Source organism: Lytechinus pictus, unplaced genomic scaffold (genome assembly GCF_037042905.1).
Source record: "Lytechinus pictus isolate F3 Inbred unplaced genomic scaffold, Lp3.0 scaffold_19, whole genome shotgun sequence".
NCBI lineage: Eukaryota > Metazoa > Echinodermata > Echinoidea > Temnopleuroida > Toxopneustidae > Lytechinus > Lytechinus pictus.
The window spans coordinates 3,202,569-3,217,710 of record NW_026974140.1 but is presented as its reverse complement, the minus strand read 5'-3'; the positions used below and the strand labels follow the sequence as shown (position 1 = coordinate 3,217,710).

At 37.5% G+C, this 15,142-nt stretch overlaps 1 long non-coding RNA gene across 1 annotated transcript; it reads left to right on the top strand.

Annotated features, from left to right (window-relative positions):
* Positions 1-11,313: 11,313 nt before the first annotated feature.
* On the top strand, positions 11,314-15,142 carry LOC135157684 (uncharacterized). Its single transcript, XR_010296642.1, has 3 exons — positions 11,314-14,067; positions 14,351-14,470; positions 14,796-15,142. It is a non-coding gene; the product is annotated as an uncharacterized LOC135157684 (long non-coding RNA).

The following is a 15,142-nucleotide window of genomic DNA, read 5'->3' as shown; positions in this document are numbered from 1 at the left end:
CTTGCTCCGAGAGTTTCATTCTCCTTTAATTAGCACGTACTTTATTTTTACAGTGAATACTGAAACCTTGTTTGTCTTCTTCATTTCCTCTTTTAATTCTTTATTTCCTTTCCTTCTTTATTTCTTTCCTCTTTCTTTATTTTCCTCTCTTCTTTTTTTAATTTCTAGCTTTCTCTGTCCTTTTCCCAGCTTTCTTTCTTTGCATATTTTCCTCCTTCATTCTTTCTTTCTTTCCCCTCCTTCTGTTTTTCCCTTAGTCTTCCTTTCTTTCTTTTCATCTTTCTTTATTTCTTTCTTTTCCTCTTTTTTCCTTTCCTCTTCCTCCTTTTTATTTATTTATTTCTTTCCTTTCTTCCATCTACTTCTTTTTTTTCCCTCTTTTATATACTGTATTATGACTATTATCCTCTTCTTGCTCTCCTAAGGCTTCCTCCTTTCCCTCAATATCCTAGCTGGGTTTTTTTGCCATGTATTATATTTATGATATAGTTTAACATTTTAACAATATCAAAGAACCGATTGGTTAATTAGCAATATTAATATTAAAATATGTATTACTCACACGATACGAGACTCTTTCTACCCTTTATATTTCTTCCTCTTTTTGCCGTTAAGTGCTATAAATTAGCACTTCATTTTTTACAGTGTATCCCATTCAGGAGTTCAAACCCTTCTCGACCTTCCTAGGCCTATTATAATGAAGCAACCATTCCATTCCTTGTTTTTATTTGGCAATAAGTCATGATTGTCTATTTTGCCACACACTGTATATGTAAGGAAGGATAAAGATTTTCTTCATCTTCTTTATTTCCTTTTTTTTCTATGATGAAATAGCTATTCTAGTCATAAGGAAAGAAACATAAGATCAACACTACAAGCGATGAAGCGAAACAATAAAGCACTGATATCAGTAAACTAGAAGGGGCCCGATTAGTTCTATGAAAATTATATATAATAGAAGAACCTTCTACAAAGAGGGGATAACGTTTCAACAGTTTTTTAGGTACTTTAAAATTCTCAGTGTACCATACTACCAAGCATCCCTTATCTGCATTAATAGATCTTAAGTATATTATATCTCTGATTAATATAGTACACATACTATGGAAGCTTAAAAGTGCCACCGAGATGTTGAGATAATTATCTTGGGAAGTCGACATCATGATAGCAAAAGATCAGATGACGAGATCCCGGATCTCATCATGTCAACATCTTTTAGAAGAGATGATGAGATGACAAGGCGCGGCCGTCGCATCCCGGATCTCATCATGTCAACATCTTTTAGAAGAGATGATGAGATGACAAGATCCCGGATCTCATCGTGTCAACGTCTTTTAGAAGAGATGATGAGATGACAAGATCCCGGATCTCATCATGTCAACATCTTTTAGAAGAGACGATAAGATGACAAGATCCCGGATCTCGTCATGTCGACATCTTTCAGAAGAGATGATCAGTTGACAAGATCCTGGATCTCATCATGTCAACATCCTTTTGAAGAGATGATCAGATGTCAAGATCCCGGATCTCATCATGTCGACATCTTTTAGAAGAGATGATCAGATGACAAGATCTCGGATCTCATTATGTCGACATCTTGTAGAAGAGATGATCAGTTGATAAAGCGGCGCTAAATTATGGAACGCCAGGCTGGACACAATTCGTCACCATCAGTACATGGTACATCCGCCAATTGATGTGTCCAGATAGCGGAACATAGTGTGATTTTGTTGAAAGAGTAAAAGAAGAAGGAGAAGAAGAAAAGAACAATAAAAAGAACAAGATGAGGAAGCAAGCGCGGTTTTACGGGTGGGCTATGAGGAATAATGCCCCCCCCCCCCATAAAAACAGGACCACAAATCCTTTATAGGTCGTGAGTGCTCTTGAAAACTTTTACAATTCAAATTCGAAAATTTTCTCGCTCGGTTGTTACACGTTCCCTCGCAAAATAATATCTAAGCTTAAAATACATTAATGCTCTATATATTGATGTGCGACTATAGTCGGCCAATAATTTCCCTGTACGTACAATACAGTAAACTACTGTGGACACACCCTGTTGGATATAACCGAGTGTCAGCAATAAGGAGTGAGAAACAATTTTTTTTCAAAGTAGCATTCCCCTCCCCCGTCCCCGAAAATCAAACTAGGCCTATAATGTAAAATAGAAGATCAATTAAACCCTGATTTTTTTTTCCTATTTTGGCCAAAAGTGCTGTGAATTTTTGCCATTCTTCAGTAGTTTCTCTCACGGCTCGGTCGCTATCATGCTCTCTGAGTCAGTGGCGTACCGTGGGTCACGGCATTGGGGGGGCACCCGAAATTTTTTTGAGTCACTTACTGATGCGAGCGCGAAGCGCGAGCTGAAAATTGTTTATATTCAGACCTAAAAAAGGACATTATAAGCAAATTTTTTTGTAATCATGATACGTACCTGTCTAGCTAAACAAACAATGCGAGCGCAAAGCGCGAGCTGAATTTTTTTATATATTGACCCCAAACAGGGTTATTTTAAGGGCTATATTTTAGGACTCCATTAAGAGTATACATATCTCACAATAATCATATAATGCGAGTGCCAAGCGCTAGCTGATTTTGTATACATCTAAACACATGAAGCAAATGTCATCATGATTTAATAACATACGCATCTCACTAATCAAATATTGCGAGCGCGAAGCGCGAGCTGAAAATTTATGAAATTCAGACTTGAAGAGGGGCATTTTTAGGCTTGTTTGTAGGAATTCACTAAGACCATATTTTATCAACATAATCATGCGAGCGCGAAGCGCGAGCTGAAATTTTTTTATATTCAGATCAGAAAAAGGGACATTTTTAAGGACCGATTTTAAGAATTCATGAAGAGCAGATACCAATCCAATCCACTAATGCGAATATAAGCATGGACAGGAAATGTTTTACATTAAGACCTTAAAATGGGGCAATCACTTTAAGAAGTCATGAAAAAGAAGCATATGTCAGTACATAAAACAATAATAACTCGAAGTGCGAGGAAATATATTTGGTTTATATTGACTTGAAAACGTGAGGTTTTAGTATAACAGGATTATCTCGTTAAACAGACAATTCAAGCACCAGGAACAATGAAGACATAGGCCTTGAGCAAATTATGTTCATAAAGTTATCAAAAAATGTTTCTTATGTAATATAACATAACATGATTATAATATAACATTATAATGAACAATAACTTCTCCTTTCCCACTACGTTTCTCTTCCTTTCTCCCTCTTTTTCTCCTTTTCCCCGTTTTTTTTTTTTTTTTTTTTTGCCAGCCGATTGGGGGGGCACGTGCCCCCCATGCCCCCCCCCCCCCGTAGTTACGCCACTGTGACTCTGACCTACTAGTAAAGTGCCCGCGGACATAGGCGGCAAGTAGTAAGAATTCCAAAAATTTTCTGTAGAATCTGATTTTTTGTGCTCATCCCCCTATTTTTAGGGTGCTGAACACGAATCTGCTTGTTGCCAAATTTATAAATGCCGTCTTTGGCCGCCATTTTGAATTTCAAAATGGCCGCCATAGAAATCTGTTGACTGGAGATAAATGCTAAAAAAAACACTATTTATGACAATAATATGGGCCAAAAGTATGTTTTTTGTATTTTTCATGATATGTAGTATTATGCTGATTTTTTCCACCCAATTTAATATACGAATTCTCACTCAAAATGGCCGCCAAAGTGACAGAACCCATCCTTAAGTTATTATTGTCAGATAGGAAATGATATATTTTTATTTTAAAAATGTACTTTTTTGAGCTTTTAAATATTTTGTGCATTCTTGTGAAAGTATTTAATCAGTTCAGTTGGTTTCAGTCTGAAAAAATACATTTTTCTATTTTTTATCTATTTAAAACTACCACATGAGCTTAAACTTAGCAAAATTTGGAAAGCGCCCTCTCGTGGACAGAATTGAAAATTGTTGAAAACTTTAACATCTTCCTGAGATAGCCTATGATGGCGTCAATTTTGTTTCTGTTTTCTGGACAAAATTCATCTTAAGGTGAGTTTAAAACAAATTTACATTTATCTTCTCACCCAAAAATTACCAAAGAATTGATTTTCATTCTACATCTTGTCCATTAAAGCAAAATTTAAATGTACTGGTTCATCAAGATTGTTGTAGATTTATATTACAGTCCCATGCATTGTATTCTATGTAGCTTTTTACTTTTAGTGGGCCTTGTCCTTGAAGTTGGAGCTTTGGTCAGGTGTTTTCCATAGCAAATAACACACTCCCCCTGGCCCTGTCAAATTGTACATAAACTTTAAGTAGGCCTTTTGTTAGTACTGGTCTAAGTAATATAGAATCTAGTAGGGCCTAGCCCTAGGTCCTAGATCTAGTCTAGGTCTAGTAGTAGTACTAGACCTAGGCCTAGTCCTAGATCTAGATAATTTATGAAATTTAGGCTAGATCTAGTATTCTACTACTAGATCTAGCCTAAATTTGTAAAATTATAAGAAGGCTAAATTTACTAGTCACTGGATCTAGATGATAGATTTAGTATTCTAGACTAACCCAAGGAGTTCCGACCCACAAAGCGGGTCGGAGCCCAGGACTCGTCCGTGTAATTAATAGGCAGAGGGTACTCTCCAAAATGGAGTAGGCCTAGGCCTAGAATGGGGTCGCAATAGCACCCAAAAAAAAGGGGGAAAATAAATTATGCACTTACCTCGATTATATGGATAATGGATGAAGGTCTAGATCTATCATGACACAGAATCCTGACATCGCGGCACAAACTTGACCCTCAAAAAAAAAGTTAATGTAAGCGTAGAACTAGCGACAACGTTAGATCTAATAGTGTCTAGTACTAGTAGCCGTATGCCTACTAAGATTACAAGCAACTTTTAGATTTATAAATCAACTAGAGGGATCTAGATCTATTTAATAAGAGATGCAACTTAGTAGGCATAGTGTTTCTGAATCTGGATGGTTGATGAACAAACGCCTGGCGTGGCTATCCCATACATTTTTTTTTGTAACATTGCATGAAGTTGGATGTGTACTTAATTTATTTGGATCCTTTCAAGGAGTTCTTTGAATTTGGGGATTGGTGTAGTGCTAAAAGTATAAAACCAAACCAATGCCGTACGGAATGAAAAACACCATCAACCATAAGTGGATATGTTGTAAAGGGATTATTTCATTAGTTGCAAAACTTTATAAAATCAAACTGAGCATTAAATCCCCCTTGTTAAGACAAGACCATTACAATAAAATCTTGACTTGCTTTACTTGAATTTTTTAATCTTTTCTGTTAATTGCTATTTCTACCCTCATTTTTTTATTTGGACATTAATTTCAGGAGGTGATTTTTTTTTGCCATTTTACTTTGCCAGTTATGAGAAAAAAATTCATGTCTCCTCTTTTTTTAAAAATCAAATAAAAAACAATTATGACCTATTACAACTGCGATCGATTACTGTCATATATATACGTATCCACCGACACTTTTATACCAAGATTAGTTTTAAAAGTCCTCAAATTTTATAAAGAAAAAAAAATCATCTTCATAAAAATGTTAAAATCGATAAGAATTGAATCAAAGACGAGGCCGAAGCTGTGGTATTTGACTTTTGAAATATTTTTGGGGAATTCTTATCGTTCTTAATCACTAACCAATAAAACATTTATTATTTTATATGATTAAATTACATGGTGCTACGATCTAGATGGAGTTACAGGCGCGATAGCTCAGTCGGTAGAGCGGGGGATTCATATTCCGGTAACTCGGGTTCGATTCCCACTTGGTGCGCTAGTGCCGTTTGGTAAGGCATTAATCCTCATTACCAGGTCCTTCGGAGAGGACCTTAAGCCGTCGGTCCTCTGGTTGCTTGGTTACAAGCAATCAGGTAAAAATCCCCACCAATCACCAATCACAATCAGCAACTGGGCGTTGTGGCCTGCGCCTGTAATCCAAGCTATGTGGGGAATTTACAAACTGATGCAGAGGTTCGAGCCCTGCTCACGTCTTTCGGATGGTGACGTTAAAGGTCGGTCCCAGACGTAAATAATCATATCTGATTGATACACGTCTGAGAAAACTCAAATACACACACAATCAAAATCAGTTTGTGATAAATGGTACTTTATAAATGCACCTGGAATCTTATACCGAACCAGCGACCGAAGCCTTTGTGTTTGGTTTGAACTGCCATGTTCAGCGGTTCAGCTTCAGCACTATTTGCATGTCAACGGTTTGTGCATGTATCTGTTTTGTAAAAAAATGAAATGAACTTTTAAACGACATAACTTTCGTATTTCACATCCGGTTTTGATGAAATGTTCACCATTATATTTATTTGATTTATATCTATTAATTCAAATCAACATTTTTTCTGGGGTTGAAATGACCTTTATTCAACGTGTTCTGCCATCTGATTCGATAGGAGATAAATAGGTATTTAATAATGGATAGCCTTTTTAGGGTACAGGCTCTTTGGAAAAACTGTCATGTATGGATGAAACCCCAAATCTTAAAATCATAAACAGGCAGAAAAATCTGTCATGTAGTCATCTCATATAATAGTAGAAAAAAAAAATTAAAATGCTTTGGTAAAATTATCATTACCCATACAGGAAAACATGTCTGGGACAGATGGAGAAATATCAGGTCGTGCAACAAATATAGACTTTGACTTCTGCATTAAATGCCAGGAAAAAAAATTATAACAGATTCAGGAAGCCACCATACATGTACAAAACGCAAGCTAAATTTTGAACAGCTACGCAGATCAAGCATTGAAACCTACCAAAACTTTTTGGATCATGTCAACATCAGAGCTTCGTATGGAAACCCTGAATACCTAAAATTAAAAACAGTTCTAGAAGGGCTAACAGCTGCTGAACTCGAAGAAAATGGAGCTGTCTGGCACAGATCATGCTATAGTGAGGTCACTCATAAACAACACACTGCTCGAGATAGACTTAAGCATGAAGCATTACTTCAGGAAGATTCATCAAAGGTCCTTACTATTAGAGGTAAAGCAGGTCGCCCTTCAACAAAACGGCAACATTCATCTCTTACAAGAGGTCATGAATCATCAGTCTCATCTGAAAGCCCACTTAGAAGATCAAATTCTAAACCATTCAGAAGGGAACTCTGTTTTTACTGCCAGAGTGACAAGTATGATGAACAAGATCTGCATGGTTGTACAAGCTTAGACATGGGAAATTCCATGATGAAAGTAGTGAACCAGAGTAATAATGAAATTTGGAAACTTTACTTGGGTGATATCATTGCAGAAGGCGATTTCCATGCTCGGGACATAAAATATCACAAAAGCTGTCACACTTCAAATTGGCGAAAATATGTGCAGTGGCCACAAGAGAAATTGAGGAGCACCAATGTTTCTGAACAGTCTGTGCAATATATCTGCGCAGAAACAGAGTTCTTTGGCAGGTTGCAGGAAAGAATAGATGGAGGAGAAATAATACCTCTGCATGATCTTGTGACATCTTACAACAGTTTGATGGAAATGTATGGGGTACCTGATGTCGAGATAACTAGGTTCAAACTGGAAGGAAAATTACTTGATAATATCACCAGCTACAGCATATCACCTGGAAAAAAAAATTGCCCTGCTGTCTTGCATTCAAAGAAAGTTGGATGTGAGGCTCTGAAAGATCAGCATGAATGCAATACAAAGAAGGAAATGAGAAACCTGTTCCAAGCAGCGATGACTCTCCGTCGTTCTATCCTCAAGAAGAGGAAAGAAGATCCCTGGAAATTTAAGAATTCACTTAAAGATTCTATGGAGAAAAGTGTTCCTGATGAGCTTGTAACAACAATTCTGTGGATTCTTCAAGGAGGAAGAGATGTTGAGGGTTGTGCAAGATTACAGGAGGTTAAAACGAAAAGTCTTGTCATAGCACAGACTATAACCCAGGCTTGTCGATCAGATCATCAGGTGAAATGTGCACCGAAATCAAGTCATCAAAGGTTTATTGATAGATTTGAGTCACCTGTTGCTGTCGGTTTGTCCTTATACATGTACCACCAATTCCGAAGTCAAAAAGCAGTCACTGTGTTGAACAATTGTGGCGTTGGAGTTCCCCCGAAAAGAGTAGCTGACATAAAGAATGACTTCGTAAATGCAGCCATGGACAACATGAAAGATAATGGTGTATACGTTCCCCCAGGACTTGCAAAGGGACAGCTCGTTCGTGCATCAATAGACAATATAGACATGAAGGTGGATACCCCTGATGGAAAGGGTACTTTCCATGGAACCGCAATGGCCATTTATCAGCGCTCAATGCCCCCTTCCCAGCAAGCTGAACCTGTCTTTAAGCCAAAGGATAGAAGTGAAATTAGTAAAACAAGCTGGAAAGATAGTGTTCCTCCAACTGTTATAGACCTCTTTCATTGTCCGATAGAAGGGAATCCAACACCTAAGACAAGCCCAAAGTACAGGTCCTTCAAACCATGGAAGTATGAGGACTGTTTAAGGAGTAACACAACAAACCTGTGGTTGATTGCACGACACTTCAGTCGCTCAGCTAGCTTTGTCGTTCTTGATGAGAGCAAAGATGATATAGACCTTATAGAGTCCAGTATGGCAGGTGCCATACAATTAGTTCCTAACTGGTCAGCCTACAACTCCTTGCTACAAGAGACCGTTAACGATCGATCAGCAGATGTAAATGTAGACAACATATTCGGTATGCCACTTATAAATGCTCCTGCTAATGAATGGAAGACCCTTGTGACTGCTCTTGGTCATCTAGAGAAGCTGAACTCCCTGGTTGATAGTTCTAGTAAGAAGGTAGTTGTAAATATGGATATGGATCTATATAAAAGGGCACTGAAATTGCAGTATCTGCACCCACAATTCAAAGACAAGTGGCACTTGTTTCCAGGACCATTTCACATTGTGATATGTGCCTTACGATGCCTTGGGAGAACTGTAGAGGGAAGTGGTATTGAAGAGGCATGGAGAGAAGCAGATCTGTATGGCACGGTCACTATCAATCAGATAATCAATGGAAGTCACTACAATAGAGCTATGAGTGCACACATAATCACCCTGCAAGCACTTTTCGACCTTCATTTACATGCCTTCCTCGATGGTAACCCAGAAGTGAAAAATGCCCTACAAACCAGTGCTGAATCGTTTGCTGATGCTTGTAGAAAAGGATTGAGTATCCAAGAAGCACAACAAGATTTTCTGATCACCATTGAATCCTTGAATCTGGAGAAGCAGCTTATGGACTTTGACAAGACCCACAATAGTGACATGCAAAGGTGGCTGAAGCAGTACAAGAATCAAGTATTGAACATGCTGCAATTTCAACAAGCTGTACGTGAAGGGAATTGGATTCTCTTTCTAGCATCCCTTGAGCAAATGTGTGTATATTTCTTTGCTTATAATCGTTTGGATTATGCTCAGAATATTCCAGAATTCCTTGCAAGAATGCAGGAAATGCAAGTGTCAGATCCAATCGTGTGGGACGAGTTTTGCAAAGGTGGTTTCACAGTAAACACCCACAACAACACTCCATTCACTAGACTGGGTATAGATCAAGCACAGGAATATCTAAACAAGGCAACGAAAGGCCAAGGAGGTATATCAGGGATCGCTTCAAATCCTACACTTCTGCTGAAATTTTGTCTAACAGCTCCTCAACTGGCTCGCATTTCACAAGAAATGGAACATTTTCTGTCTAGTAATGGAGAAGGAGGAAGTAAATCCAGGCACCACAACCTTAGCAAGAGTAAAGTCACCAGGGAGGAAGTAGCCATATCCAAACTTAAGAAAGTCTTGGGGCCACTCAACCTGTTTGAAGAATGCAAGGAAGAGAACAAGAACGTGATGTTCAAACTTGTAACAAAGGAAATAATTCCTCAGCAGGTTGCAAACAGTATACTGTCAGTTGAAGAGGTTGGAAAGGAAAAATATGAGAAATTTGTAGAGGATCGGCTGAAGGGAGAACATAACCTGTGGAGCAAAATGACAAAATCAAAAATTCAGACGTGGAACAAAACTGCCAAAACCGTCAAGATGAAAACAGGAACAGAAGCTGTTTTGTTGAAAGCCTCTGTGTCTCTATTTGCAAGACTTCTGATCATTGCCAGATCTGGGAGAGAAGATATTGATCTCCAGGATGTTATTGGCAAATATGAATTTGCAGGTACAAACAAACGGTTGATGAAAGCCGATGGATCACTTCATCCAGCTAGTGACAAAAGTCAAGTACTGCACATATTGTGTGAGGAGTCTGGTATTGCAATAGATGACAACGTCCTATCATCAGTGGATCAGAACCAATCTTTGAAGAAGCCAAGGTGTCTCCTAATTGATGGTATGGTTGTTGTTCAAGAAGTGATGGCAGTAGGAAGCTTCCAAACCTGCAAGGATGTGGCTCGAATGTATGTCAAACATATTGATGCAAAGGCAAAGCATTATGACCAAGCCAGAGTTGTGTTCGACAACTACACATTGAAGTCGTCACTTAAGGAAAACACAAGGCAAAGACGGAGAGGATGTGTGAAGTCAGTTCGGTCATACATAGTTGATGACAATACCTCTATCAGGGACAAAAAAGAATTCCTGTCCAGTAATGAAACGAAGGATTCACTCACACTTTACCTGACAGATGTCCTTATTGCACAAAGTTCGACAGAAAATCTGGTTGTTGTTAATCGCAAAGATGTAAGGTGCAATAATGAGTTTCCAGTTACAACGCCAGTAAGTACACAAGAGGAAGCCGACACTCTTCTCATCTTACATTCAGCTGAAGTTGCAACATTGGGCTTTGCTGTCAGCATCTACTCTCATGATACAGATGTACTGTTGCTTGCATTGAGAAGAGTTCCACAACTTGGTGAAGATGTGGAAATCATCACAGGAACTGGAAGAAATCGCAAGATGATTCATCTGAAAGCTATCTATGAATGGATTGGTGAAAAGAAAGCAAAGGCATTAATCAACTGGCATGCCATGACAGGTTGTGATACTACAGGGCACTTGTTTGGAAAAAGCAAACGTTTCTGCTTCAAGTCATTCATGAAGTCATCAGATGAAGTTATTGAAGCTATATCTAAACTTGGTAGCCTGACTGAACCATCTAAAGATACTTTAAGAAGCTGTCAAGACTTCCTTTGTCAACTCTTTTGTCCAAAGACTGTGACAATTCTTACCCCAGAAAAGCTAAGGTGGCACATGTTTAAACACATGACAGAAAAGAAAGGTGTAGAAAACCTTCCTCCGACACCAGGTGCCTGGCAAGAGCATCTTAAACGAGCACGTTGTCAAGCCATCATATGGCAGCAGGATCTACAGGTTAATCCGACTGTTCCAGACCCTCTTCTGTTCGGATGGACGAAGTGTAATGGAAAATTTGTTCCAGTGTTATCTGATTTACCACCAGCTCCAGATTCAGTGTCACAGTTACTAAAGTGTCAATGCAGATCTAGTAAAGCTGGAGAATTCACAGTCTGCACAAAGCGTTGCTCTTGTAGAAAACATGGACTTGTATGTACAGAACTGTGCAGATGTGAAGGAGAAAGTGAAACATGTATGAACACAGAACATATAAGTGAAGAAGAGGAAGAAGATACCAGCAGTGACACCAGCAGTGACACCAGCAGTGATAGCAGCAGTGAAACAGATGAGTACATGTAGGATACGGAGTTGATTTTTGCACAGTAAAGAGAATAGGAAAAGAGGAAGAAAAATTGAGATCTTCTTCAAAACAATGAATTAATTCATACAGTGTACAGAAATATGCCATAATGATGAGGGTAGTGGTGGATACTTGGAAAGAGAAGAGAAAAAATGATGAAAGAAATTGAAATCCTCTTCAGCACATAGAATTTAATACAGAAAACAGAACTATGAAACCATGATGAAGATAATGGAAGAGGAAAAGAAGGAGAAATAGAGATCTTCTTCAGAACATGGAATTTGATGCAGAATACAGAACTATGAAACAATGATGAAGACAATGGAAGAGGAAAAATAGGAGAGAAATGGCGATCTTCTTCAGAACATGGAATTTAATGCAGAACTATGAAACCATGAAGAAGACAATGGAAGAGGAAAAGAAGGAGAAATAGAGATCTTCTTCAGAACATGGAATTTGATGCAGAATACAGAACTATGAAACCATGATGAAGACAATGGAAGAGGAAAAGTAGGAGAGAAAGGGTGATCTTCTTCAGAACATGGAATATAATGCAGAATACAGAACTATGAAACCATGATGAAGACAATGGAAGAGGGAAAGAAGGAGAAATAGAGATCTTCTTCAGAACATGGAATTTAATGCAGAATACAGAACTATGAAACCATGATGAAGACAATGGAAGAGGAAAAGAAGGAGAAATAGAGATCTTCTTCAGAACATGGAATTTAATGCAGAATACAGAACTATGAAACCATGATGAAGACAATGGAAGAGGAAAAATAGGAGAGAAATGGCGATCTTCTTCAGAACATGGAATTTAATGCAGAACTATGAAACCATGAAGAAGACAATGGAAGAGGAAAAGAAGGAGAAATAGAGATCTTCTTCAGAACATGGAATTTGATGCAGAATACAGAACTATGAAACCATGATGAAGACAATGGAAGAGGAAAAATAGGAGAGAAATGGCGATCTTCTTCAGAACATGGAATTTAATGCAGAACTATGAAACCATGAAGAAGACAATGGAAGAGGAAAAGAAGGAGAAATAGAGATCTTCTTCAGAACATGGAATTTGATGCAGAATACAGAACTATGAAACCATGATGAAGGCAATGGAAGAGGAAAAGTAGGAGAGAAAGGGTGATCTTCTTCAGAACATGGAATATAATGCAGAATACAGAACTATGAAACCATGATGAAGACAATGGAAGAGGGAAAGAAGGAGAAATAGAGATCTTCTTCAGAACATGGAATTTAATGCAGAATACAGAACTATGAAACCATGATGAAGACAATGGAAGAGGAAAAGAAGGAGAAATAGAGATCTTCTTCAGAACATGGAATTTAATGCAGAATACAGAACTATGAAACCATGATGAAGACAATGGAAGAGGAAAAGAAGGAGAGAATTGGTGATCTTCTTCAGAACATGGAATTTAATGCAGAATACAGAACTATGAAACCATGATGAAGACAATGGAAGAGGGAAAGAATGAGAGAAATGGTGATCTTCTTCAGAACATGGAATTTAATGCAGAACTATGAAACCATGATGAAGACAATAGAAGAGGAAAAGAAGGAGAGAAATGGCGAACTTCTTCAGAACATGGAATTTAATGCAGAACTATGAAACCATGATGAAGACAATAGAAGAGGAAAAGAAGGAGAAATGGCGAACTTCTTCAGAACATGGAATTTAATACAGAACTATGAAACCATGATGAAGACAATGGAAGAGGAAAAGAAGGAGAGAAATTGTGATCTTCTTCCGAACATGGAATTTTAATGCAGAACTATGAAACCATGATGAAGACAATGGAAGAGGAAAAGAAGGAGAGAAATTGTGATCTTCTTCAGAACATGGAATTTAATGCAGAACTATGAAACCATGATGAAGAAAATGGAAGAGGAAAAGAAGAAGGTAAAGGGTGATCTTCTTCAGAACATGGAATTTAATGCAGAATACAGAACTATGAAACCATGATGAAGACAATGCAAGAGGGAAAGAAGGAGAAATAGAGATCTTCTTCAGAACATGGAATTTAATGCAGAATACAGAACTATGAAACCATGATGAAGACAATGCAAGAGGGAAAGAAGGAGAAATAGAGATCTTCTTCAGAACATGGAATTTAATGCAGAAATACAGAACTATGAAACCATGATTAAGACAATGGAAGAGGAAAAGAAGGAGAGAAATGGCGATCTTCTTCAGACCATGGAATACTCTACAGTGTACAGAACTGTGACACCATGATGAAGATAGTGGAAAAAATTGAAACATTAAAAACAAAAGGAGGAAAAGAGGCAAAAAACAAAATGAAACGGTGTTACCAAAGATGCAAGGAGTTTGATGAATAGTCTAGTCTCGACACTTGAATGGTGGTGTTTCTAGTCAGATCATTAAAGTTGTAAGTATATATGTATACATAGATTATAACTTTATAAACATATTAAGATACATTTGTTGCACTGTCACACATACAGTTCAAGTAAAACAAAGATCTCATGAACTAATATAACAAAGAAACTCTTACAAGTTTCTCATTTTAGAATGAATTTTTTACTGAATTTAGTTGACGTGTTTTGAAATTTCCTGTTTACTATTCAAAGCAAACCATGTTTCATAATCAATGATTGATAATAAAATCATTGGTATATATATTTCTGTTTCATTAAAATTTATATTAATAGAGAGCATAGCATCAAATGAGAAGGTCATGTCGTGCAGCGGCTCAAGTGAGGAAGTTGAAGCGAGTATAACGGATCTTCAATCACAGTGTCATGTTTGTTTGCAGATGAGCTGAAATGCATGTAAGTAAAGTAGTAGCACTTTATGCATATTACCAGAATTAGATAAAAAAATAGATATAATAATGACTTGCAAAACTATGCGATAATTTTTCAATTTCAGTGAAAGCCAACGTGTTTCTGGGTTCATAGTTATGGAAACAACCAAGGATTTTATTTGAGTTATGTACTGAAATAAGCTACTTATGTTCAAAGTAAACTGTAAATAATAGTAATACTAATGAATTTAAACTAATTTTGTATTGTGACAATTTTTAAACAGTATTATATAGGTGACTGTAAAAGTGGCATGCAATTTTAATAATGATTCCTGAATTATGTTTTCCAGGTTTTCCAGCTGACAGACCATGTTGACGGATAAAAAGCTTCATGTCATTGAAAAGGGATTTCAAGGATGGATTGAGAAAGAAGGTTGCAAGTACCCACCCCCCTGGTTTATGTTGCAATAATCTTTGTCATAAAGCTTGTGGACTGCCCAAAATTAATATATTTGCAATATACATAATATCATACTCTCACTCACCACCAGGGACCTGTTCATAAAGGGTTATAACTATTTTAACTTTGCCAATATTTTACCTATCATGATAACCTTGATTGTGATTGGCTGCTAACCATGTTAGTGGTACAAAGTTGGAATAGTTGTAGACCTATCTTTTTATGAAACAGGCCCCA